Genomic DNA, 23,743 nt, shown 5'->3' with positions numbered 1-23,743 from the left:
AATTCAGTACATCGATTATTCTAAGAATCTACAACCAGCTCCGATTAGGAATGTTTTTTGTTTGAAAAAAAAAATAGTTGTAAAATAATCATCCAAAAAACCAGTCCGTAAATTCGAAGTAAACCTTTTGTTTGCTTTCTTTTCTGTTGTTCTGTTGCTTCCGTAGAAGTGGCCAACATGTTTAATTTAGCTAGCTTTTTATGAAACTAAACTCATGTTGTCACTGTTCAATGGTGAGTTAATATTTAAGCAGATTTCCTTCACACAACCAGAATTTGTTTTCATTTAAAATTTCAAAAATTTCAATTTAAAAAAATATATTGCCTGAATATTTTAACAATGATTTTGTCAACAGTTCGAACAACCTCTTAGAACTGTCCATTGCTGTTTTGTTTAGATTTGCGGCGAATAAAAACCTGATATTCAAGACACCAAGTCTTAACAAAAACTCAACATATATCGTTAATTTCTGAGCAATCGATGGTTACGTCGTAGCACTAATAATTTGATTGTAAATTGCTGCATCTTTAAGAAAATTTCTTACTATCATGTCTTTATTTTTGTTTACAACTTCAGTGCAGCTTAAGGCATGTTCAGGGGCACTCTAGTTCTAGATGCCTAATTTATGCCAGTTTAAACTCTGGGAATCATACCAGAACGTACTTTTTATTGTTCCGCATTTAAATATTCTTGCATTTGCTCCGATAATTTTCGATTAAATTGTAAAGATTTCAATAATAAATAAAATATCTTGAAAGAATATCATGACCTGAAATTGTTATCGAAATCGAATTGTTGAAAAATTTAAGAAATTTGGTGAATCCTGGGATGTTTCAATTCATTTTTATTACGTCATTCATGTGTTTTATTTGTGGCTTATTCAACGTGATATTTTTCAGATACAATTAGCGAGGGAACATTTTTACGGCTCCAAAAAGGCCTTGTGAACTCTAAGCTCTTTGCGATTTTTAGTGTTTTATTGAAAAATCGTGCGTAAAAAGCAGAGATGCCAGATCTGCGGATTTGTCTGTAAATCTGCAGATTTCGTGTGTAGTGCTCCAGACAGATTTTGTTGTGCAGACTTTTGCAGACTTTTGAAAATCGAGAGTTTTGCAGACTGGGTAAAATTTAAAATTTTTTGCTCGCCAAGTCAGTTTTGCGTATCATACTATAGGACGTGAATACGAATAAAACTTACAGGCTTCTCTCACTGAATATGAATAATCCTCCGTATTATTTAATTGATTGTGTGAATTTTGAAATTTTTATTGCTTCGCTTCCATAATTGTAACAGCGTATCTATGCTAAAGTATGACTTATTGACGACTAGCATATTACACTTCACAAATAACGCTAAACAAACGAGTGTCAAACAATAGAAGAAACAATGATATAGTTGTCTTTTTGTTTTTTGAAGAGTTACATCTTCGGCGAAGGAAAACTTCGAATAGTTCCTTGGAAATATTTGAGTACTTTTTTCCACCATTGGTATGTGGTAAATGGTTTTGGTGTAGATTCCTATCTACACCAAAACCATTTACCACATACAAGAACTGTAAATCATAAATTTCTGATCATATTTCTGATTGCAGAAAGAATAAGAAAGAATTATGTTGTAGCGATTAGTACGACTCGAGATATTCATGATTATTATCCTTATTATATCATTTATTTATACCCGACTTTAATTTAGTTTCAGTCGTTCGTCGCATATTCATGATTAATTTCTACCCATTCTTCCACAGCATGAATTTTGAAATGGCGCCCCATAGTAAAGTAAGGTGCATTCACGTCAAAATGTATCTGAAAATACTCAGTTTAGTTTGACTCACTGTGTAGCAGAGTAATGAAATGAATAGCAAACCAGTGCTCACAACCAACGTTGTGCAACAAACGAGATCAACTAATATTTGGTGATGGGTATAGCGCGATGCGTAAGTCGATGCCTTTCACGCAGTACACCTGGGTTCGATTCCCAACCCCGTATATATGGTCAGAAAGTTTTTCTAGTCTGAAGAGGCAAATGACCTAAAGGTGAAAATCTCTATAATCGAAACAAAAAAAGTAATATTTGGTATGCTGTACACCACCGTGAGCACCAGGGAAAATTCACCTATTCAGCGAACGAATAACAGAACCAACTGAGCAAAAAATGTGACAGAACATCTATTTATAAACTTGGTAGATATTTACTACTGTCTCTTTCGGTTACTAAAACTACATTTTCGGTGCATATGTGATATTTATAACAGAATTTTTTTCTTTAGATCAGAAAAGAAACCAAATACATAAATGAAACGGAAATTAGTGATTTAAAGTAAAATATTTAATCTCAGTACACTGTGTATGTACGAAAGTGAATACTGTGAAGAATGGCGCGGTAAAAGCTTCCTTATACCTACAGAAACTGTACTGTTACTGAAAGAAATACAATGTAAAGCAAAGGTCAAAACCATGAAGATGACATCATTTCGGTATGCTGTGATTGGTTCGTGGAAACATAGGTGAATACAAACCGATTTTTCAATGGTGTACTATTGAAAGACTAAAAGAAGTTGCAATATGTGTTTAAGTTGAATGTTTCCTAATGGATTGGTAGTTAAGTTATACAAATCAATCAACAAATAATTGAGTTATAGGCGCTCTAAATTTTGACAAAAAGGCACACACAGGCGTCATGAGTTAAATTTTTAGTTATTTGTGATTATTTCACACTACTGGAAGTTTTAAATTGCTGATCATAATTTCGATGATATGAGGAAAAATATATATTGCTGCACAATTAAGTTTTACCCATTCTTGTACAGAGTTGGAATGGCGCCGCATAGTGAAGCAAGGCGTGTCCACGCCAAATTTTGAGTATATTCTATACCTTTTTTATCTTTATATAAAAGGTAAAACTGGCAACCCGACCAGCATTTCACTCTTGCTTCGAATATAGTAAAAATTGAACGGCAGCGTTTACCAGTTTACAATATTATAGTAGGAAAAATTACGATTTTCTGCGCAATCGTTTGCTTTAGTTTCAGTTCTCTTTTCCATATTCCATATAAAATATCCAGCTGCGGAATCTGCTAACAAAAATATGGCAACAAACTAAATTGGCAATATGGCAACCCGGTAGCCTGCGCTCATTCGAAATGTATAATGGACATTCAAGTATTCAAGTAAACAATGGCTGTGGGCTACAACCAGAGATGCCAGATCTGCAGATTTGTCTGTAAATCTGCAGATTTCGTGTATAGTTTTGCAAACATTTATTGTTGTGCACACTTTTGAAAATGGAATTTTACGCAGACTTTCACCAGAAACCAAAATTGACAGACTATAGAAATTGTCGCGACCTTTTTTTTACTCGCCAAGTAGGTTTTGCGTGTCATACTTTATAGAGAAATAGCTGGCAGCAAAACATACTTGCTGACTGCAAATTTTTCTTCGGATTTAGTGACTTTTGCCACCCTGTTAGCAGATATATAACATTTTTACCTGGCGTCTCTGGCTACAACACTTCGATCGTTTGGAATCGCGCGCACGACCGAATATTGAACCTTCGTTTTTGTTGTGCATTTTTCGCCGAATTCATTCCAGCGATATTTTCTGATCATGCAACCAAATCCTAGCTAGCGATGAACGGATAAATGGGAAACAGCACGATTTGAAGGTTCCGATTTTCGCTCCCTCCACCACTTCCGATGTAGGTCAGTGCATGTAATCTAGGTCTGGTCATGCAATTTGAAGGTCTTCGGTTTATGCTGTGATGTGCCTCCGCCCCCCAGCGTGCTTTTGCGAATATATTGATATGAATTGTTTTCCGATACAAATGACGTATTCAATTCAATTCAAAGTCATTCGTAGGGATGTCAGATTATTCGAATTACTGGATTATCCAATAATCGAGTATAATTTTCAAACTATTAGGTAAAATTTTAATTGATTATCTGGGTTCTTAATCGATTATTCGACTAATTATTTGATTATTGTTATTGAACTGTTCAAAATATTCGATTGGTTTAGTATTCGAATATTAGTTTCAAACTAATCGAATGAATATTACTCGATTATTTGAGTTATTAACATCTCTAGTTATTCGAACTGTGAAGGACTTTCGGTTTCAAGAACATGTAACCTTTGAACTGTTGAGATACCGACGGGATGTCATGGTGCGATATGTCAACAGCGAAACCAGTTGCTGCTTTTTTCTTTCGACTACCTGGGGATGATTTATTTTAACCTACAAGACGTTATGGGTTTGAGGCAATGAACTTGAAATGTCGCTTTTACTGCAACGAAACGAAGTATTGCAAATCGACGATACCAACACCAGCGTAGTCGGACAATTTTGGAGCTGTATGCCTAGATTCTGCCAGGGTGTTGTACATTCGAGTGCACACAGAAAATAAAGAAAAAAAACCTCTGCAAGTCCGCTTATCGCTCGCTGTCTGAATTGCACAAACACTAACTAGATCCGTAGTGTTACTTATGGCGACGCCTGGTCCGTTATCGGGCAAACGGGATGGGGCCGGGTAAGTCACATGCGCGCTAGTTGCACATGCGAAATGTTTTCGACCTCCTTCCTGTTCCTAGCACCCGGTAGCCTGTGTTTTCGTATATTCCCCGTTCGGCCATGCGGCCGATTCGTGCGATGTTGTAATCGTTCGAATTTGTGTTGATGGTGTTTATTATAGTTTATAGCGATGTTCGACGAGAAGAGGGTGTGTTTACTTTCCAATTAGAAGATTATTTGTGCGGTGATGCGCTTCTGGTGGTCAGTGAACTGACGATTACGTCAGAATGGTCTTGGAATGATCGATTGGGCGTTCCCCGAACACAAAATTCACTGACTAACATTTCAAATTATTATAAATAAAAATGTGGAGTTTCCTAGCAGAACAAAATAAAGAAATCTGACCTAAAATCATGTTTCAAAAACTCTATTGTGGACTAACGTAATAATTGATTATCTCGAGGTATTTAGTTGTGAAATTTAACACATCAAATGAGATTCTACATATTCAAGCTCAGTCATTCTGAATGAAATATACAACTATCAGAACGGCGCAGTTCAACCAAAATCACAAGAGACAGTCCTATGGCGTTGTTCGAACTGTTGACGTAGGACTACACAAATCACTGATAATTTTTATTTTGATCATTTAGGTAGCAATTACTTGTTTGTATATATGTGAAAAGTACTTCCGAAAATCATTTCTTCAGAATTTTGGATATCCAGAAAAGGACCGTTTAGTTTGTTGGTGTTGGTGACAAGAGGTGCTGAACAAGATCATCCAACACTCAATGATCGAGGTCATTTGCTTCGAATTCCGATGAAAATCATTGCATCTCGTACGAGTCCAGCGGCGCTCAAAATTGATCCACAAATGGGTAACTTCTGAACGTGTACTGTGACATTTCCTTCCACGGCATTAACGAACGGTACTGAGTGTAAATCGTGTCATTGTTACTTTTGATTGTGTGAGAGTGATCTGCCATATATTACCGAATGTTTCTTGATTGATTTTTTTGCTGCTAAATTATGCATTTCAAACCGAAAAAAAATCTTTATTGGTTTTGCGGAACTAGACCTTTTGCAACAGACTTCGGCGTCAATTCATAGCGTACAATACCATTGTATGGCTGGTGCTTCGATCCTACTGATACTAAAAATCTTTCTAGGTCGAGGCTCGAACATACGACAACTGGCTTCTAAGACCAGTGCCAACCCGGGCAATGTTTTTTTCTATAATAAAATTTTTATTCTGGCCTTTTTGCATAAAAGCTTTACGTGGCCGATTGGCTTACATTTTTGTTAATTAACATTTTTTTTTTGCTATTGGATCTCGTTGTAACCCTTTTTCTAGGGGGAGATGAGTTTCCATTTCCATCCAACGAGGATCGGGGGTCACTTTGTCCGCGGCTTATCTCATCATCCATTGCTTCATCGTCGGTGTGGTGTGTGATTTCCGTTTTCTTTTCGTTTTCCTCGTTGATCGTAGTCTTGGACTCGTTGAGAGTTGCTGTAGATGCGCCTTGTTGTACATTGGTTGCAGTTGCTGGTTGGTTGGAGGGTAAGTTATTAACTGCAGCTGGTGTACTTTGTTCTATAGGGGTTACGTTGGATGGTTTCGTTGAAGGGGATACTTCCCTGTTGTTGGTGACTGTCACCGGTGTACTGGGGTTGCTTGGGGTTGGTGTAAAGGAAGCACTGTTGTCCTTTGGTATAGTTGTCTCCTTGTCCGGTTTATATCATGGCTTACCGTAGTGAACAGCTTTTTAGCAATATTGACATGTGGCCATCTGATTGTCATAGGTAACAAGTGATTTGCACGGAATTCTTGTATCCTGACCGAAAATCACATAAGAATGTATAGGCCTCTTCAAGCGCATGCGTAACAAACGTACGCTATTTAGAACACCGGGGAAAAAGCTCTTCCACTTTTCTTTTTCGATAGAGAGAATCTTTCCGTATTGGGACATAATTTTGCGAATATAAGAATCGGTGACGCTTGAGGGAAGATCATGCACACGGACTTCTATAGCACTATCTTCCATATATACTGGAATGTTGTACTTAATGTTCTCGTGCTCCACATAATGCACATTGTTATTGAATTGCATCCAACTCTTTATAAAACTGGATGTAAACAACATTATTTGTCTTATTGCATTGAAGTAAATGCACACGTTTTAGGATCAAGAGTAAACCAAGTTAACTTGTGTTGGTAATTTGTGTATTACGTACATTTTATTCGGTACGTATGTCATAGATCTATGTATTCATATATGCAGTGCAACCAGTTTATCTAAGTGGCTTGCACGATTGAGTTTCAAACAATCTTTTTAGCAATAATTTATTCTCAAACGAACGTTATGTCAGATTTTTCGGATGAAATATCAGTTTTGATAATTTTTTTACCAACGTTTGATGGAAAATTGCTTACATTTTATGAATGTAGATTTCAATTTCCTAATAAAAAAAGTTAGCAACACTGCTTCAATGGATTTGTATTAGATTGCGCTACACAAAATAAACAAAACTAAATATTTTCTGTTACAAAAGCAGTTTTCCGGAAAAATAAATAGTTTTACGACAACATTCCATATCCATTGCCTTTCGCGTGTTAAATTAAAGGTTCCTTTTTTCGGGTTTACTCATAGAAGGTACGTAAATCTTTATATCGCAATAATTGCTACAAGAGGAAATCATATAGGAATGTGTTTGTTGCTAATCAAATGTGTTAGTGGATGTAAGCTGAAACTGAAATATTTTTTCTCGAGCAGTTTTAAGGAAAGCGGAAGAGTTTTAGACTAAGAATTTCGCTTTTCTTGAATTGTAATTTTAAGCAGAATGATTCGATTGGTTTATTTTTCAACCGTATGGAAGATTTATTGATTAAAATCAGGAAAAGAAGGGCCGGAATTGTTGACATTACTCATACGCTTGCAAAGAGTCTTGCTCCTTAATGTCAAGATGCATTTGCTCCTTAACCAAACCTTCAAGTTCTTGTATCGAAGGTCGAATTTCGCACTGCCTGAAGTCAACAACAATTGTATTCTTTCGGGTCGGCGGTAGCTTTTGTTCGTTTTGTTCACTCATTTCAAGGTCGTTCTATTGTTCACTACACAATACTATACTCGGTTTCTTCCGTTCCGAACGTAAGCGGTTTTGTTTTATCGACTGACTTGGATGATATGTGAAAGCGACCTGAACCCGGGCAATGCTCTCAAACGAAGTAAATCCGAAATAGTTTTTTTTATTAATTATAGATTCTTAAAGGAATCGATTCACAAAATTTCATCAATATTAAACACAGTTTCTGGTATTTTCCTCGTATGTATTAGTGGAATTCCGACCAAGGCCTCTTGTGTGAGGCAAACGGCGTATAAAATAAATTAACTCACCAATGTGCACAACAATCTTCTACATGGCGTTGTCGAACCGCCCAGATATATGTTGAGTGACGGGCTCTGTTTAAATGGTAGCGTCTATGCCACGCGAAAAGCAAAGTGAATTTATAAATATGAAATTGTCGTCTCTGTTAAGCAAGATCATGATAATGGATTGCGAAACATACATACACATATTATGCATTGTCCGTTATTGATTAGTTTCGACTTCTAATCATTAAAAATATAAAATTTTGATGTGAAGCACATCTTTATTTTCTAAATCAGAAATTGAAGGAAAATACATTAAGAAATGTGATCATGTTCTGAACATTTACAGTTCAGTCAATCTTATTTCAATTACTAATACTATACTGGGTTACTGGCTTCCTCTAACGGAGACTGGAAAGTATTGCTCTGATTGGGTATTCAATGCAAAAGCGAAACTGTGGTAGCACACGAATCTATAAATCGTAAACGAAATTATTGCCAAAGCTTCAGTCTCACATGAAACATGTCTACGGAAGGTTGCTTCTAGACAGGGTTAGTAGAACCACAAAATCGATCACGAATCGCTACGTTACACATTCGCAAGAGAAACTTGAAGCTTTGAAATTAAAAACTGCATGCAAGCAAACCTTGAACACAGACTTGTTGAAGAAAAGGCTAAACAGCTAAATTCGTAACACTAGTAAGCACATAGATATAATTACATAAAGACTGTCCCAGAAAGTATGGACGCACTTTGATTTCGCTGTAAATAATTCACAAGTGTTAGATATTCAAATTTTATTCGATATACTAATAATATTAGACTACAACAACATACTTTTGTCGAAAAGAAAAGATCGAAATTTAGTCATGGCAACAAAACAAATTTGGAAAGTGAACATGTGTAAACCATCCGCCCAAATGTTATGTTACTTCCATTGACTTCAATGCTTCGTGAGATGAGAGAATAACAAAATAAACTCAAAGCAATAATTTCAAGTAATCTTACCTTCTTATTTCAACAATCGCATAAATTCGCAGCAAAATTTCTCAGTATCGTTCATATTGTAACTTGATGTTAGTTACAAAATATTGTCATAGTTTCGACGCATGCAGCAATCCGATATTTGTTGCTTCACTTAAAAGAGTAATTGATCTGAATCTGACGGTAAACCAAGTTCATCAAGAGGTCCTATTTAAATTATACATGAAAAATCGCATATTGAATTGAAATTTTTGGATGAAAGTTTCTATCATTTGAAATTTTGGTAGTCTTGTTTCACATCAATAGCTCGACTCAAATCGATGCATGGAATTATTTCTCTTCAGCAGATCTACTGAAAATTTGTTTAAATTTGGTTGAGCTGTAAATGTTCCAAACCTGACCACTGTTTGTACGGTTTTTATTTCCGAATTTCGAATTTGCACCCCTATATAAAAATGAAGAAGTATTACTACGTCGAAACTTGTATTCTTGCAATTTCATCTGTAAATAACTTAAGAACGGTTTTATTTTGATGAAATGAAACAGTTGAGCACTTAAAATTAGACCTATTTATTTCTTCAGAAAAAATACAAGTACAATCTATTGATGATTTCTGAAGCATTTTAGATTAACCTTTCAGTGCTTTTTAGCTACCGCTCAGCTTTTCCCAATATTTATCGATCGGGTGATGGATGGATTGAAGTCCGATTCGATGAAATCTAGCTTGCAATGGCAGCTAGCTACATCGGGTCAAAACTCAACAGGGCATTTGTGTGCTATGGTGAATGGAAGTGTGTGTGTGAGCATTGAGTCTATTAAGTCAATTGTAACGAAAGCTGGATGTTTTTTTTTCGTAGCTACAAATCGCCTGTCAAATCAGGAACTTTCTTGCGAACTTATTAGTAGAAACGAATTTGTATCCGCCCTGAGGACTGACAAAAGTCCATCTTTACGCGTGTTTCGACGTTTGTCAGTAAGTATCCTGGGTATTTCGTGAGAATCTCTATACAAAAAATCGCATTATATAACGTAATTAGAACGAAAGCCTTTGTGTAGGCGGGCCCGTTCAGATGGTAATTTGGTGGAATTATATTTTCTGTCAATGGCATTTTAGAGTCAACGCGCTGAGTTTTTATAAACATATATAAAAAAGTACGTATCAGCTGCTACCTGTTTTTACAAGTTAATCGAAAATATTTTAATATATCACAAACCGAATGTTTGTCACTAAGATTTCTTAACATTACGAAATGAAGCAAAGAAGTGCAACGATGAAATGCACAGGATTACTAGTAACGGAAATTAAACATTGAATCGGAAGTTCCGGAATCACTTCAACAGCAAGCAAAATTTATTGATCATGAGTATAAATTTCCTACAATTGAAGAATATTTTTATGATCTAAACCAATATGTCCCAGAAAAAGGCCGTGATTATGTTCCGCGACGGATAGCGTTGATATCGGAAAGCAGTATCATAGATAACTGCTATAAATTAGTTTATTTAGATTCCAGATTTGCTAAGCGATTGGCAGCTGCGGGCAAATCACTCAAACTATTGTTACTATTGGATCGTGGTGTTAGCCATGCAATGATTTTGTACGTAAAGAATCGGCTGCGAATTCTATTGAAACAGAAAGGCCAAATTCCACAAAAGGAATGTAATGCCTGCACTTTGCTCTGCTTTGCTTTTAAAAGTTTGTTTATGAAAGTATGAGTAATATGGGAAAGCCACCATCGCATAACTAGGTGACATAAAATACGTTTGAACGGTTTGAAGTTTTCATCATTTGGTAAATTGTAATCGTTTGAGAATACTATATCTACTCCAATAGTACCATTATCGTGACTACGTCAGTATCGTCAGACTGGACAAAATGACGGAAGTCCGTGGCATTCATAGAAAACCAAACCCAACTTGTCATTATCGGCTAACTGGTACGACGGTTAATAAGTTCCTGGAACAACTAAAAGTGAAGTTGCAGGAGAATGCTGACGTCGTAAAGATATTGAAAGTATAAAGTGAAAGTTAAAGAATTCCTTGAATTGAAAATCAAATTGCTACTATAGATTTAAACCCCAACGAATATTTTCTGTTCTCAGATTAATTTGCTGGAAAGAGATTTGCATTAAATGATGAGGTGATCACTGAGACTAAAGACTCAAGTCGGGAATTTTGTCAGCTTCACGTATGATTTTTGACATCGACTGTACTTTGTAAACAATCAACATGGAAGCCAAAAGAAGGGACAAAATTGTGCACAGTTTTTTGGAAAATCCATTGTGGTCTGTATCTAGGCTAGCTGAACAACTGAAATTGCCCAGAAATACCGTATGGCGCGTTATCAAACGGTATAAGGAAACATTGACGACGATTCGGAAGCCTCAAGCCAATCGTCAGAGTAGAACTGTCGACCGGAAACTGCGTGGTAAGATTTTGAAGACGATTAAGAGGAATCCTAATCTGTCGGATCGTGATTTGGCCAGAAAAATCGGTGCTGCCCATAGTACTGTGAGGAGAACTCGACTCTGGACGGGAATCAAGTCGAATCGAGCTAGCAAACAGCCAAATCGAGCTCAGAAACTATATGACCAAGTGTTGACCAAGTTCAACGGGTGTCTTCTGATGGACGATGAAACCTATGTCAAGGCTGATTTCGGGCAAATCCCATGTCAAAAATTTTACTTGGCAACGGCTCGGGGGGATGTTCCAGCCTAATTTAAATTTGTTTTTGCCGACAAATTTGTAAGAAAATTTATGATTTGGCAGGGCATTTGCAGCTGTGGCAAAAAAACGAAAGTTTTCGTTACAAATAAGGCAATGACATCGGAACTATACCAAAAAGAGTGTCTCCAAAAACGAATTTTGTTCCTGAAAACTTTAACCCACCCAACTGCCCCCAGTTCCGCCCTATTGAGAAATACTGGGCAATCATGAAGAGTAGACTCAAGGCAAAGGGAAGGGTTGTCAAAGACATCAATCAGATGACGACCTGGTGGAATACGATAGATGAAACGATGGACGAAGAAGGTGTGCGCCGTCTGATGAGCCGTGTTACAGGAAAAATTCGAGAATTACTTCGAAACCGTGACGAATAATTTTATCCGTATTTTTTCTTAAAAGTATGAAGAAAACGCTACATTTGTATAAAAAAAGATCTAGAATTCAATAATAAATAACTGAAATACAGGCAATTGTCTTTGTACCAAAGCAAGCTTTAGAGCGTTTCATGAGGCTAAGAAGAAATCTTGATATAAAAGTGGTCTTGGAATTATTATTAATGTCGGTTCATTTTTATCCGGCTTTAAACAAGTTACGGTCTTTCACCGGAGAAATGTTTGAACAATTACATGGTTTTTCAAGGAGAAATTTGTTTTCTTCATTAGATCAATGACTTTTTAACCGACGCGTTGAAGGTTTTTTTTTCAGAATCACCATTATTATATTTTAAATGTTTACATTATTGTATATTATTTCATTGTGTGTTAGAATATGGTTGATTTGAATAGGTTTTATTCTAAGTATGAAAACTTCGTCTTGTATCCTGGAAGCCAAGAAATGAAAGCTCACACGAAGCACAAAAGCAAGATATCTACTACTTATAGAGCAGTTATTCTTACTCGGAAGGGTGAATGAAGCGTGTCAGTTTTGTTCGTATTCACGCCATCCAATTATGTCTCTGACATTACCCACTCACGTTTTTGTTCCTTACAAATCTTCATGTAGTAGTGCCCCCTTGAAAGTAAACACCGCGCTGCATGAAAAAAATCTAATGAACGCTTATGTACCTTGGGATTACCGCACTCATTCTTCTTCGAAACTGCAAATAAATAAACTCACACCAACTTGCTGAACTGATGAAAGCTGGAAGCAAATCGCAGTCGGGATCAACAGGTCACTTGAGTTGTTTGGCATTAAACGGAACGACTATTCACCCATCGCCCTTTCGATTTTTCCATGTCGGACCTTTGTAGCTCCGGTTTAATGAAGGATAAATTCAATTTTGCAATGCCCCACCCAGTCTGCCTGAAGGAATCCCAAGGCAAGCAAGGCACGGTCACACCAAGAAGGTTGATTCCATTTCCCTAGCGTCAGCCAGTTTCCATCGGACTTCTACGATTGAAAAACTACCGGTACGTGCCCAGGAAAATAAAATGTTTTTTTTTCCTGCTCCAATCAACGAACGATCGGTAGCTGTCTGCTGTTTTCAGCTGAGTGGGGGGGAATTTGAAAGTGCAAGGAAGATATGTCCACATGCGTTTCATGTGAGCAGGGTTGGTTCAGAAATTGTTTTGCCACCATATTGCCGTCGCAGTTCAAAACACACCGCAGATACGAACTAGTTGAATTTCATTCTACTATCACTTCATCAACCTTTTTCACCTACGCCGAAAGCAAAGTTCGAAGCTCCACTCGTCCACGGAACACTTGCCGCGGTATGCCTGCCTGTTTGTGTGAGTGTGTGTATTCGTATTGCATCGTAAACCGTTGCCCTAGGTCGGGGTTCTCTGAACGCCCTGATAAGAGTTCAACATATCACCGTCATTTGTTCGTTTCGGTTTCATCATACCGGGTGTTTCGCGGGAAAGCAAACTTTCGCGCGCTGGTGCTGACAGGGAGACATAAGGCGTGGGAAACACGTTATAATAGAGTGGTATATGTGAAGAAAGATTAAAACCGTAAATAATAGGACAAAATAATAATGATGGATCTAACCTTAAGATGCAGTTGAATCAGAAATGGGTAGAGAGTACATGGAAATTAGTGTACGTTGTCGCGTCTCACTGAATCCTTCCTTCCAATGTCGTTCGAAGGACTCATAGCGTTTTTTTGCGGTTGAACTAGCGAACCGTTTTGAATCTGGTTAACAGATCAATGGCCGGAGTAACGAACGCGTCTCGCTCTTGCTTAGGTTTTTGATTCCGCCGATGGAGAAACTTTTATGTGAATTGAAGGTAAATGTGTGAAAGGTAAACAAACAAGATTGTTTTCTAGGTTTTGGTTATATTTAAGCATCTAAAAAAATCCTTTCGACTGTTGAAATCATTTTCTTCAACTATTTATCTCAAAATGATATAATCATTAAACATGCAATCGAGTGCATGAGACCTATATTTGCAAACAAAAACACAAAAGATTCTTCTAGTAATTATAACCGCCTTGTTTTAATTATGATAACTTTTTGGGTAGAGGTGCGATTTTCAGATGATTTTTCATCTGTTATGGTTATTTTTTGTTCTGTTTATCAATCTTCCAAGGAAATAAATATTCGTGTGATTACCTTCGTTAATTTAATTGATTCGTTGCGATTGAACTGCATCGCACACTACCTAATTCGTTTTGAGCTGTTAAGCTGCATTCGAGAATGATTCTCAATCATGTCATATTTTAACACTTTATTTATTTTTAATGCATAGTTTCGTTTAGTCATTAATAATAGAATACGATCTGTAGTGTTTTTTTGTGCGGAATGGGAAAATGTTCACTGGAAAACGTTTTCGACAAAGGACTTTACAATACTTTAATAGAACTCGACCAAATTAAAAAACAAAGGCTATAGCCAGGATAAGCGTGTGGAATCTGCCCCCAAAGGGAATTCATATTGTTATACCACATTCGAAAGGTCGTAGACTGGAAACAATTTTCTCAAAGTTTTAACCCTTTAACTGCCATATTGACGGAGCTATGGTGGTTCTATTGATTTTTAATTTGTTTTTTTTAAGAAACCGCTTATCCGAAAAATTCTGTTCTGTTAGAAGGAAACGCATGGTTCTTTGTTGTAGTAGTTTATGCAACTCAAGCGCAGGGCTTAGGAATCAAAGTAACGAAAAGGAGGAAATGAGTTTCAACCTTTGCATAATACATACACGATCATACTTCGGGTACAACCTAGAGAGCTACGAAGCAAGAACTTACTGCTATGTGGTTCATATATGAATGGTAGTAATATATGAACGTCGCGAGTATCACAGATATAAAATTCGGTTATGGCAATCAAGAACTAGAGCGGGTGCCAGTTTTTTACGTGTTGCTAATGGATGTAATGAAAGTATAATGAAAGAAAGAATGAAAATTTCATAACCGTGTCAAAAGTTATCATAAAGATATGTTCTCGAAGGATGTCTATACCTTTCTGGAAAAATGTGTGATACGGATAAAGTTGGAGTTTTGAAAACGTCAAGCGAATATCTTTATGATGGTTTTCATGGTTTGAAACAACAACAGATATAAAAAAGCGATGTGTTATTTTTCGTTTTTGAGTTATAACCTTTTGCATAATTTCAAGTCATGCATTTATCGACCATGTCCATTAAAAAACTTGATTCGCTGAATCGATTTCTTTAATTTGGTAGATTGTGTAGAAAACTCCGTACTTTCCAGAAATATCTGAGAATACATAATGACACCAATCAACTCAGTAAGTGATTATTCACTCTCAGATGAACGCCTCCAGAGGTTTTTACTGGTTTAACATGGCCAAATATCATTGAGCTTCGTGATATGCTGGTGTCAATGAGAAAGATTTGGTCGCATTTTTGTTTAAATTGCAAACGGGAAGTTCTAATAAGTTAATATCTTCAATCCTTGGATTGGAACGAGAGCAGCAAGTATCGGAATATAGTAGATCTGAAATAGAAGCTTTTGAGAAGGATGTTCTGCCAAGCAATTTTTAATTTAAAGATTTATCACGAGATAACCTAATTGAGTCACACATATCACAAAAAAGCTATTCGGGCCCGTAAGAAGTTATATCTTATTTTTCAAAGCTTACAAGTGCTATATCGAGTACAGTCCAAATTCGACTGGATATTTGGGAATCCAGCGCCGTTGCTGTGAATGCGCTATTGGCAATAGAACTGTTGGCTGCTGTTCACACGTGGCCGCCATTATTTACTACTTATCTTATGCTCGGTTTTTATCCAGAATAGTGAGACCGGCGGAAATATTGTTAGCAATGCCTAAATCAGAACAGCTACAAACAACTATCAATAAAAGAAGTGATGATGATAAGTGTATAGAATAAACGAAAATAATCAGAGAGAAAATGTGCGCTTTCAAATTGTAATTTTATAACATTTTTTATCACATTTCCTATTTGAATGAAATATACAGTCAATAATTCTAAGTAATCGATTCCAACCTTCATCAATGGCCACTTCTGTTTGACACCGATATAAAAAAGAAAAATTCCATTCGCTGTTGTTTAAATTCGATATGCATTTTGTGAAATGTACAGAGCTGGTAAAAAGGAAACCGCATTGTACGAGACCCCACAGTGCAAAACGATTCGACCATTTCATGAAAAATTATCGAATTATACACAGTCACTTTTGAAACTGTAACGAAATTTTCATTCTTTCTTTTATTATTCTTTCATTACATTCATCAGAAACACGTTAAAAAACTGACACCCGCTCTAGTTCTTGACTGCCGTAACCGAATTTCATATGTGTTTGAATTGCATAAACTACTACAACAAAGAAGCATGCGTTTCCTTCTAACAGAACTTGATGGGGACGCATGGTGGACTGTTATTTATTTTTTAGAAAAAATCAAACATGGTGGTCGTCCACATTTTTTAAAAATATGAAAACATACCACTTCAACATGTCCAAATTTTTTTTTATTTATCATTAAAAAATCTGGGGTGGTGCAAAAATTGGAAGAGGGAAAAATATGTTTCAAATTTTTTAAGTTTTTTAATGGAAGAAATACATCTTCAAAAATTTTGAAAAAAATTGTGAACCTTCCCCATAATGTCTTAAACATACTTGATTTTTTTCAAAGTTTTCGGATAAGCGGTTTCTTTAAAAATAAAAAAAAATAAAAATCAATAGAACCACCCTTGCTCCGTCAATATGGCAGTTAAAGGATTGAATCTTTTGAGAAAATTGTTTCCAGTCTACGACCTTACGAATGTGGTATAACAATATGAATTCCCTTTGGGGGCAGATTTCACATGCTTATCCTGCTATAGCCTTTTCGGCATCATTACACCTACAGCTTGAAAATATTTCTATACAGTGGCTGATCTAGATAAAACAATCATTTACTGGATGATTTTGATAATCGAGAATTGTGATCATCAGTCTAATCAGTTCATCTCATCACCAACACAACAAACAAAGCAACAGTTCGAGCAATTTCATAAAATATTTTTTTGTAATTTTCATTCAACAATAGACTCTAAACCTACTGATGGATCAATTCACCATGAATTGGAATTGGAATTGTTACCGTATCCACCATATCCAGCAGATTTAGCCCCCAGCAACTATTTTCTGTTCTCAGATTGAAAATAGAAACTGCATCAAATCGTTAGGATTAAAGTTGGCTGTTCATTTGGGTGTCAATAGTTTGGGGTTATCTATAATTTCGTGAAGCGGCAGTTTTAAAAGGCTGAAGCACCTCAAAAACATTCCCTATGCAAAATATGAGCTAAATCGAATAAGTGGTGCCGCCCGGCGGAAGGGTTGAAAATTTTTGATCTTAAAAAATCATCAGAGGAGGGGGTTGGGTGGAGGCTGGTCGTTAACTTGGAACTGGATTTAGTGCCTTAATTTAAATTCGGAATTTGAATCCATTGACTGATTTTGGAAAAAACGTGATTAATCCACCTACCAGTGAGATGATACCTTTTTTTTATCAATCCGCATGTGTTTTTTGCATGGATATTCTTAGGTGTTTTAGTTCTCATGACATTATTTTAATTATCGTCGTTTTAAACGGCAAATTGAGATTTTAATCACTCATTACCCTGTAATGTCGAAACTGCAAATCGTATCGAATTTCAATCTTAACGTGTGACAATCGATTGAACATTCCATGAGATGTCGAAGTAAGTTCCACTTTAGAGTTTTTCGTTATTATTTATGGTACTTCCAGAGCCGGTATTAAGGAATTAGCATAACCCAAAATGATTCGAATGGTCTTAAATTAATACTCCAAACAATTTACATCTTCTATATCGGTATGAATTTTAAAAACTCATCATCTGTAATTCCAGAATCGGATAAAACTCACCAATTTTGTATGGGACCTTAAGTCCGGATTTATATTTTGTATGCGACCTGAATTTTTGTTTTTGAAGTTCAATTTGGCGAAAATGATCGAGAAATTTTGAGAAAATGATTGAGCTTTGAGAAATGATTCGATACTGGAACCGGAATTCTAGAATCTAGCCAAAATCAGTTAAATTCACCAGAGGAGTGTGAAATTGTAATTAATTGTAATTGTAATTGAGAATTAAAATTTGGGGGTACATTCCGTATCCAAAAACGAATACCGCTTAAACTGAAATAAATTTATGTGAAATGGACATTTTTATACTAATCACCCTGTATCTCCTAAACCAGAAGTCGGATCTGACTAAAAAGTAAGATGTTTTATAAAATTTTAAGACCTCTCATTTGAATCATAGATGGTTTTTAGATTTCATTTGAATCTTTGATCGGTTCAGCCATCTACGAGAAAAATGAATTGCATTAATTTAATTTCGTTTCACATATCATCCTGTGGTTCCGCAATCAGAAGTCGGATCCAAACGAAATTCAGGAACCTTGTTTGGGAGTATACGACTTTTCATATGAATCTGAGTTTGTAGTTTAGCCATCTCCGAGAAAATTGAGTGAAATTATTTGTCACACACGCTTTTGCTGATCTCGACGAACTGATTCGAAAGGTATATGGGTGTTATGTTTTTCCAGCATTTATTGCTGTAATTAGTTTAAAACAATATAATTATGAAATTGCTTTCAACTCGAAAATTCTGCCATCATCTGGTTTACATATGTCATGTCATATATCCGAGGCAAATTGTCATGAAAAAGGATGCTGTACACAGTCTTTTGGGTACTTAAAAACAGAGATGGCATTTCACCAGAGTGATAAACGCTAGAGTCAGATTTTTGCCACACCGAGGATGCAAAAAACGAAGCACCGCACAAAGAGGAAAGCGCACTTCTTCTCAGTGTCGAATAGACAGCATTTGAGTGTGTGCTTGTGGTTAAAGCAGCTGGCGCGAGTGAAACACATTCTCTTCGCATGAATCGCTCACACGCGCTCTCGTTTAAATACACCCAAGTGACCACTAGCGCGTGATGGTGAGCGAACACTTCTGTGAACTTCAATTAATAGAGAGTAGATCTGGCCTTGCTATGAAAAATTTGCAAGGAAAACCGAAAATTTTACGATAAATTGTTTTATTTTGCTGATTTTGCGTGTCCACGCTTCATCTACGAAAACCATACAGCAGAGTGCTCACCGGCGTGTACACCTCTGTGAAAGTATCTGCATCCACCTCAGAGAATTTATTAGCTAATGCTCTAGCACTTTGGTGCGATTCAGTGGAAGAGGTAAAAGGAAATAAACAAACGCACCCATGATGCGTGCACACTTTACACAACAGTGGTGTATGAATGTGAAAGAGAAGAGCTCTTGTTGAAGTTGTCAGTGCGAGGGGAGAAATTTTGCTTGCTCTTCGTCACACAGAGGAGATAGACATCTCTGCTTAAAAACAAATGTATGTAATAGTATAAAAAATCGTGTTTTATGTTGCTCCCAAGCATTTCTTTGCCAGACATCGCTCTAAAAATGCTGGAATAGGGGAAAAAGTTACCTACACAAAAATTTCGATATCTCCGTTAAAAATGGACGGATTTTTACAATCTATGGCTTGTTGGATAGGCATTATCGTGCGGAAACTAAGTCGGAAAATATATTCTGTTTTTAAGGTCAATTGTGACAGATACTGTCAAAAAACTGAAAATTTTAACATAAAACTTCGTATAACTCAAAAAGTAAACATCCGATCTCAAAACCATTCAATAGCGTTCTGGGTGACGGAGAGACCTTTCATTTGCGACTAGTTTGATCAAAATCGGTCCAGCCATCTCTGAGATCTCAACCTCTTAGTTGACAACACACATACAGACACACACACGGACATTTGTTCAGTTCGTCGAGCTGAATCGATTGGTATATGACATTCGGCCCTCCGGGCCTCGGAAAATTTTTCTAAAGTTTGAGCGAATTCTATACCTATTTTTTATATATAAAAAAAGGTAAAAACTAAGATTTGAATTTTAGTTCTGGTTTCTGGAACAAAAATTTAAATCTGAAAGCCGAACTTGAATTTTGGAACTGATTTCTGAACCAGTTTTTCTGACCCGAAGAGGTGATTGACCTCTATAACCTAAACAAACAAACAAAATCCTGGGTTCTGTTTCAGAATTTTCTTTCTCAATTCAGTTCAAAATTTAATACCTAAATTCAGTGTCAGAATTCATTTTCTAAATTCAGAACTTGCATGCTAGAACTAAATTCGGAACATGAGTTCGGTAACTGGATTTCGGGACTGAATTCCGTTGCTGAATTCAGATTCGAAATACAAGTTCAGAATTCAGCTATAGAATTAAATTCGAAATCTGAATTTTGGAAATATAGTCAGTTTCAGAATTGTAGAATTAAATTCATGAACTGAATTCTTGATCTGGATTCCGAACCTGAATTTTGCGATTGAATTTTGAGCCAGTCCCAAACTCAGAATTTAGTTTCATTGTAGTCCCTGAGTCCTGGTCCCAAAATTTAGGTTTTGATGTAGTGTACATCGGATAAATTCCACAAATCGGTTTTTTCAAGAACCTTATATTTCCAAAGAACTGTGTGAAGTCTTCCTCCACAGAGTATGTAAATCTACAAAAAAAATGTACAAACTACAACATAGTTTATTATATTTATGTACTCTCAATTGTTCAACGTTATTTGTGTGGTAATGGTAATGTGGAATATGTTTATCGTCAATAGGTCGTACTACCGTTGCAATTCTGGAATCGATGCAATAAAAATTGCAAAATTCACACAATCAATCAACTAATACGAATTATTTTCGATATTCGGAAAAGTGAAAGAAGTATGTCAGTTTTATTCGTATTCGCGTCCTTCAGTTAAGTTTTGTGACATGATGATATCTCATTTCACCCAGATTCAAATTCTAACTGTTAAAGACTTCAACTTTTAAATTTCAGTTTAGGAAAAATTATGTCTCTTCCAGCTTGGAGAGGCACATTCAGGACATTATGGCAAATCATCTAAAGCTATCAGCTTCTATCCATCATTCGAATATCCATAAAAACTCCGCATCCTGTGACGCTGTTCGCCAGCATAAGTTACGGGTCGCAACCAACAGCACCGAGACTGACATCGATGATGCGGTTTTGACAATCTTTCTGTCAACATTACAATCAAGAGCTTGTAATGAGTTCCCGCCTTCCGAAGGATCCTCGTTGTCTGTGGTTTTCTTTTTTTTTGTCAGTTCTACAGGATGTGTGTTCTCCGTCTGCGGTCATGTCGAGGACAGCCGAGCACTAAACAGCGAAATGCACTCGGTGGTCGAGCGGTTTTTAAAATAAACCTTTGGAATTGTGGCCGTACCGGTACCACATTATGAATGTTTACCACATGCCATTCAGCACTCATATTGACTTGAGTTGATGCAAAATTGCATGTTTACAGTGGCGACGGTGCCGGTTCTCGGACGAACAGCGATCGCAGGCCGGCAGGTTGTGTTGACAACCAAACAATGAAAAGTGAATTATGACGGTTTGGTCTGTACCCAGGAGAGCCGTTGATCGTGCAGGCCACTTTTGTACTATTTGTGGCAATACGCACACGTCAATGTTTATTTTGAGAGTTGTTACCACAGGTCATGGAGTTAGCGAGCATTGCTTTCATTGACATTATGCATGCAGCGACCTCGGCAATAAATGTGAATTTAAGTGTCATAATTCTTTGGGAATTCCGTTAAAATTCAAGTTTAGGTATTGTAATTTACTTACACAGAACGAGTTACTATTCTTGGTTCAAAGATCAACATTTTGCTCGAATCCTGGAGATTCGATTATAATACATATTGATATTCAATAGTAGTTGTTAAATTAATTAATTTTGTGAGCTTAGAAGATATTATTCGTCTAACTTTAATTAGATAATCAAATCGATTATAACGTTATGAAGCAGTTTCATGGTTTGCGGACGCCAGGAGGATTCATAAAAAATTTTTGAAGCCGCGAATTAGAACACTTTTAATGTAAAAATGTATGCTTGTGTCTGTTTGTCTCGTTATTTTAATTCATATTGAGCAAAGAAATTTATTAGCAGTAAATTGAGCAGCGTGGCGAATGTTATCCAGTGATGATTTCGATCATTGTCAATACCAAGAGTTAATAAAAACTGATATTTCAATCTAAAAAAGCAAGCGCACTTTGATGTAAAGAAGTAGAAGAAATTTAATTTAACAATTTTTTTAGCTCGAGATATATACATTTCCATCAGTACCCTGACGCAGAAACCTTTGCTGAAAAATATAACAATGTACGTGCCAGATACAAGATACACCTTCCTCCAAATGCATCCGAGTATTGTGTTCGAAATTAGTATTTGCATAGCTCTGTAGTTTTTTGCGGCCAAGAGGAACTTGGGTTAAGTGGAGACTCGTGAACAAACATAGTACGCTCTCATATTAAATCTGGACCTGTCCCATCGTGCTTTGGGAAAAAAATGCAGCAAATCTGTATTTCAACCGTCTCAAGAGTATTGCAAAGGTTCATGGGTCGATTAATTCTGAATCATAAGCAGGAAGCAAACCAAAAGTATGTAGAAAAACAAGATCCCAAATTAAAATAGTTGCGAGAGCAACTTTGAAGATGTAATAGTTATGGCAATAGTGAAATATCGTTATAAATATTCCAAGTCATAAAATTCTAACTGCGAATGAATTAATTAATTGAGCATCGATTTGAAAATAACAAAAATAATATGTTACAATGTTTCATTTTGAACTAGCTTACACTCGCTTCAATCGATTAGAATTATTTAAATCCAACTGCTATTAAAGTACTAAGGATATTGTATTGGAAATAGGCAAGAAAGGTACAATTTTTTACATTGAATATATAATCCATTGTTAATAACCCCAACTGCTGTTGATTTAAGGTTGATCATAATTATCAATTTCAAACTGCTATTCCTTCGTTAATCGATATAGTCTGTATCGACGAAGGCTTTGAGGCAGTAAGCGACACTTCATTTCTGCGCTAGATTTTCTGTAATAATTTTGAAAGCATATAACTCAGTGATCTGTTGAAGCATTTATATAATCTAAAAATGAATTCGAAATTTTTAAAATTGAACCTGTATTTCAACAAAAAAAACCTGTTTTAATCCACCTTATGGTGTAGTGATGCCTTTCTCAAATTACTCATAACATCATAATATTTCTGTGGAATTCGCAAAAACAACTGTTCATTGAATAGAAATAGGAAAGTTTGTTCGGACCTTATCTAACAAACTCTACAAATCCTGTAGTTCCGGAACCGGAAGTAGTATCTACAACAAATTTAGTAATTCCGCATGAAACTGTAAGACTTTTCCTTTGAACCTATAAGTTTGTGAAAATCGATGTGGCCATCTTGAAGGAAAGTGAGTGAGATCCTTTTTGCAGTTTTTAATCACCATTACCAATTCTTCCAAAACCGGATTCAGATGGCCGATATAGCCTAAGTTGGTTTGTTTGCCAGCAACAAATATGAACTACAAATTGGAACAGTTTTGAACCTATTTAAACCTAGACTTACTATCTCATGCTTTATTTCGATTAAACCAATTATACGAAATCTAACAAACGAAACGAACCTGCATTTCTGTTACTTCTGCGTATGTAAGTCAAGCTAGACAGCATGAACCAGCAGCATAAAACATGGAGTAGAATTATTGCTTTTATTATTATTATTGACATCATTGTTCCAGCTGAAAGCTGAGTTCTCGAGAATCCGCTACTCCGATACTACATTACATAATGATACTATTCTAGTTATTTAGTCGTAA

General features: G+C 36.2%; 1 protein-coding gene across 1 annotated transcript in view; it reads left to right on the top strand.

Moving 5' to 3' along the window:
* Positions 1–23,743, top strand: part of LOC131439359 (ecdysone receptor) — a 632,366-nt gene that overhangs the window by 1,500 nt on the left and 607,123 nt on the right. The window lies entirely within an intron of this gene.

This window comes from Malaya genurostris, chromosome 3 (genome assembly GCF_030247185.1).
Source record: "Malaya genurostris strain Urasoe2022 chromosome 3, Malgen_1.1, whole genome shotgun sequence".
Lineage (NCBI taxonomy): Eukaryota > Metazoa > Arthropoda > Insecta > Diptera > Culicidae > Malaya > Malaya genurostris.
This window is presented reverse-complemented; position numbering and strand designations above follow the sequence as displayed.